General features: G+C 36.6%; 1 long non-coding RNA gene across 1 annotated transcript; it reads right to left on the bottom strand.

Annotated features, from left to right (window-relative positions):
• Window positions 1-3,042: 3,042 nt before the first annotated feature.
• LOC135741120 (uncharacterized) lies at window positions 3,043-5,498 on the bottom strand. The gene is made up of 4 exons (XR_010529347.2): window positions 5,342-5,498; window positions 5,149-5,251; window positions 3,826-3,880; window positions 3,043-3,578 (listed from the first exon to the last, which is right to left on the bottom strand). It is a non-coding gene; the product is annotated as an uncharacterized lncRNA (long non-coding RNA).

The raw sequence follows: 5,498 nt of genomic DNA, 5'->3' as shown, positions 1-5,498 counted from the left end.
ATGTCCCTTGTTGATTTGAAGAAGAGAAGTTAGTTACAGCTGCGGCAACCCATGTCATGATGTCTGGTTTCCATTATTTCCTAAGAGCAGTGATGAGGAAATGACCTTTTAACAAACTGAATGTTGGTAGTTACACCAATGCATAAGATGTTTTATAGTCTGCTATTTATAAAGCACTCCCTTAGAGATGTAACTGAGAACTTTCTTTGTCATCTTCATTTTTATAAACAAATGAAAACATGGCAGTTGTCCATATCTAGGAAGGTATTCATACTGCACACTATTTATATCCACAATACATACACATACGCTGCATTTGTCGGGCACATACATGATCAAGATTTGTTTTAAATTTCAGAAATGCAACAACTACATTCAACCACTACATACATAAACACATTTAGTGGAATTATGACCAAAAAGTTCAATTTTGGTCTCATCTGACCACATGACTTTCTCCCATAACTCCTCTGGATCATCCAAATGGTCATTGGCAACCTTAAGACGGGCCTGGACATGTGCTGGTTTAAGCAGGGGAACCTTCCGTGCCATGCATGATTTCAAACCATGATGTCTTAGTGTATTACCAACAGTAACCTTGGAAACCGTGGTCCCAGCTCTTTTCAGGTCATTGACCAGCTCCTCTCGTGTAGTTCTGGGCTGATTTCTTACCTTTCTTAGGATCATTGAGACCCAACGAGGTGAGATCTTGCATGGAGCTTCTTCATGTTTAGCTTCTTCCATTTTGTAATGACTGCTCCAACAGTGGACCTTTTTTCACCAAGCTGCTTGGCAATTTCCACTTAGCCTTTTCCAGCTGTGTGGAGGTGTACAATTTTGTCTCTGGTGTCTTTGGACAGCTCTTTGGTCTTGGTCATGTTAGCAATTGGATTCTTACTGATTGTATGGGGTGGACAAGTGTCTTTATGCAGCTAACGACTTCAAACAGGTGCATCTAATTTAGGATAATAAATGGAGTGGAGGTGGACATTTTAAAGGCAGACTAACAGGTCTTTGAGGGTCAGAATTCTAGCTGACAGACAGGTGTTTAAATTCTTATTTGCAGCTGTATCATACAAATAAATAGTAAAAAAATCATACATTGTGATTTCTGGATTTTTTTTAGATTAGATTATGTCTCTCAGAGTGTACATGCAACTACTATGACAATTTCAGACCCCTCATGATTTCTAAGTGGGAGAACTTTCAAAATAGCAGGGTGTCCAAATACTTATTTTACTCACTGTATGTGACTGGATAAAGCTGCCACCAGAGTGGATTTTCACACGCTCACACATAAATTGCACAAACACTGTTTCTTAAGAGTTTCCTTGTGTCTCAATCAGTTCCCTAGCTACAGTACCTAGTTATTGAATTAGTGGTTGAAGTGATCATCCCTATGTCCCTTTCCCTTTGAAGATCAGAGCTCTTGATCTGTATACTTTTGAGCAGTGGCGGCCAATGACTTATCTTCTGAGCGGCGCAAAATGTAGTTTTGAGTGTGATGTGAGTGGCTCGCCATGTAAAAATATGTGTTTGTTGCATCATGTGAACTAGGGTGGCCATTCGTGCCAGTTCCGTCGGACACGTCCCGAACATGTTTTCGGGTTCGTTCTCCGGAAGTCGCGTTGCTTGACCGCATACGTCATCAAGCTTTAATATTTCGGGTTTAATGACATGATGAACCACACACATGACGGGTGAAATACATGTTATGACGTGTGTTTTCAAAACAGTCACTGGCCGCCAGTGTTTTTTTAAGGGAGTTGCACAATTGTGTCTCATAGCTTGGCTGATCAGAATACACTTATACAGCAATGAAAACAATCACTTTCTCTTTATCTGGAGAGTCTGTTTACACACATCTCCTTCACGAAGTTCCCATGAAAGAGTGCAAAAATGAACCCAGCTAGTATATTGTGTACAGGGGCTTGGGCAATGGTAAGAAAACTGTCTGGCTCACTACACATCGGGACACTTGATGACATATTTTCCAGTGACGTGATTGGTTAAAGTACAATATAAAAAAACACTTCTCAAACAATTGAAATGGAATATGATCCGTTTCAATAGGGTGACCATACGTGCCATTCTTCCCGAACGCATTCCGTCCAGGATTTCGGTGCGTCTTCCGGAAGACGTATTTGTTGACCGCATACGCCATTCAGTTAAAAACATAAGATATACAATCGTAGTTTCATTCTTACCTTAAAATGTAACGGTTGTTTTTCTGTAATAATAATAATAATCCTCTATGACTTATGCGGTCGACAAATACGACTTCCGGAAGACGAACACAAAATCCTGGACGGGATGCGTCCGGGAAGAATGGCACGTATGGTCACCCTAGTTTCAAGTACAAAAATGTTTTGTCCCCATTAGTTAGATAGTTAGATTTGGAAAATGATTCAGTGTCTAAAAGTATTTGTAAAAACGGTTACACTTTATTTTGATAGTCCACTTTAGACATTCTACTAACTATAAACAACTTTGCAACTACATGTCAACTAACTTTCAATAATTTGCAACTATACTGTTTTTGTCTGCAAAAAACTTTAATAATATTAATTTTTTAACTTTATTAACAGTTTATGCCACAAGCTTCTTTAAGTGGAAATTGTCGTGCAGTGTGTCGTAAATATTTTGTAATATTACTTCAGTTCCTCTTTTTGTCTGTTTATAGTACGAAAAATCACACTTATCACAAATATCATTTGCATGAATCATGAAATATTTACATGTTTGCTACTAAGGAAGTACTATAACTTGTAAGATACCTTTTTAATACATCTTTTATTTTGTTATGATGAATATTGGAATATTGTAAACTGTCAGAAAAATGGTTGAACAATGGCCCCTAGCTGTCACTGGAGCAGGTACAAACATGTAAGGTATACAATAATATACTGTACACCTGAGGTACTAATATGAACTCTTTATGTGTAAACTTTTTGAAAGGGTACCACTAGGGACAATTTTTTGACTATTTATTGTCAGTGTTTTTTTTTTGCATAGAACAAATTAGACGTTCCGACTACTATTTTAGCATGATTTTTTCATGTATGACTGATAACAGGCAATACATCAAGCAACATACAATACAAACAAATAAGGAAATACATTAGCAGTATCTAATCCAATAGTTAGAGCTGTCCGCTCATAATCCCTTTAAACAACTCAGTTTCCTTTGGGGTCATCTGGCAATGTCCTTAAATCGAACATTTACCTCACCTCTGGTTTACTGTTGCTGTGGTGGTACAAGCTTTTCTACCAATAAATGCCACATGAAACCTCTCTTGCCACCCTCTGGTCATTAAAACTATACAAAAACACAGGCCTAGACATGGACTGAAACAGTTGACAAAGCATGATTTAGTTAAGGGTCATTTTAACTTCAAAGTGGAATAATTAACATCTTCAATTGATTCATATATAACAGTAGGGGTGCAAGACTTCTTGAAATGAATACTTGAATAATGAATGATCTGCTCATCTGAGTGAGTCTTGTGGGCAAAGTCAGAAACCGTATACAGAGGTGTGGAGTTATCCAATGTAGATGAGTCTGGTTGGGATTTGGGCTGGAGAAAGAGAGAAATAAAAAAATTAATGACAATAAACAATCTTCATTTATATAAGTATGGGCGTATATTCAAATTACAATAGTTTTCTGACACATTTCTCAACGTACGATTATTTGAAGGATAAGATTGGAAATGTTTTATGAATCACACATGAACCCTGTCATGATATTTGTGCACGGATTTGCGGTTGTTTTTACGTTAGAGTGATAAATGTGACCCACTATTTGTTGTTAATTGTTCTCACCTGTACAGCCGGATTTGCGTTGTCACATTTCTGAGATGATATATACTTTCTCCTCCTCCTCAGGAAAGTGTATAAAGGGTTCATATATAGCAGGGGAAAATATTTGAAATAAAAGTTAATTGCAACTTTCAAAACCCAATCAAACACAAAATCTTTGCTTTCCTAATGCAATCCTTGACCACATGAGCCTATCCACCTTATTTTTTAATGTGGGCGCCGCCATCTTTAAGCTCCTTTGTTTAAGACCCCCAGTGAGCCACTAAATCTAATGGTAGATGTATTGCGAGGGACGTGAGTTTGCCGTTTTGACTGGCTCTTAAATTTTTACTATGAAATCCAGGAAGACCGGCACAATTTGTGCATTTAGGGGTTGCCATAATAACTGGAACAAACGCAGTAAATCTCTACAAAACATTTGTAGAGACATGCACACATGATCTGTATTCACACATCCATAAAGAAAAACCTGACAGTGCTGGTTTATTTATTCTGCTACTATATATTATTACAAAAATGCAATTACAGTACAGAATATATACAACATAAAGTGCATATTTGTTAATGTTTACAAATAGTTTGTTATGTGTTTGCGCATAACTTTTGTTATGTTTTGAATGAAAAGGCAAATAATTTTAAATAAGTGAATAATTTCATAAGCTTATAACTGCATCTACTGCGTAAGAAGTGATGTAATACAATTTTAATAAAACGAAAGCAATACTGAATAATTGTTTAATGTTTATTATGGTTTGTTCAAATAACTTACAATGTGTTGAATGAGAAAGATGCTGCTGACTGTCAGACCGTGTGAGGCTTGATGTGTCGCCATAAAAACTCAAACAAATCGATAAAAAATTGCTGTTTAAAATACTCCACACCAGAGAGACAGTTGTGACATTTTAAACCATCGCTTGAACGGGTAAAAACACAAAGTCTTGGTCTATTCCAGGTACAAACACTCAACTGACTTTCCCATTTTAAAGATACTGGTATGTCTCCGTTGCGTAATGAAGACCAGTCACCCCTGAGCAACATCATAAAATGACTGAATACATGGCAGGTGTAGTAAATATTTACCATAACTGTTTTAATCATGTTTTATGCGTGCTCCCACTACACTGTTTTCTACCGGCTATTGAAATGGATGTCTCGCACAAAAAAGGGAAATACGTCACATCTCTTACTTACGCATTCGAAAATAAGGTGGATAGGGCCATTCATGTATTGAAACTAAGGGTTTTAAAACTTGCAAAAATAAAGATAAACCTACAAAAACTTAAAATGTGGAAAAAATAATGAAAGACTTTACCATTTGAACATTACCTATAATACAGGACTCCTATGACTGCAATAATGAGAAACACAGATAGTAACAATATGATGATTCGTATTTCCACGCTCTTCTCTGAAACTTTACTCTGGACATCTGTGTATTTTAAAAAACAAAGAAATACCTTAGATTTTCTCTTTTTCAGAGATAGTAATGCACAATAACATAATCTTGCATTTGTGTTACCTCTTACAGTACATGAAAACTGTTTTATCTCCTCACTGTTGATTGAGTCCAGGTACAGCTTGTTTAATAATCTCAATCCATCTGTTACCTGTTGTCCATTCTTATACCAGATGTAAGTATGTTTGTTATCCAGAGGGCATTCAGTTGAACAGCTTAA

Source organism: Paramisgurnus dabryanus, chromosome 24 (assembly GCF_030506205.2).
Source record: "Paramisgurnus dabryanus chromosome 24, PD_genome_1.1, whole genome shotgun sequence".
In the NCBI taxonomy this organism is placed as follows: Eukaryota; Metazoa; Chordata; class Actinopteri; order Cypriniformes; family Cobitidae; genus Paramisgurnus; species Paramisgurnus dabryanus.
This window is presented reverse-complemented; position numbering and strand designations above follow the sequence as displayed.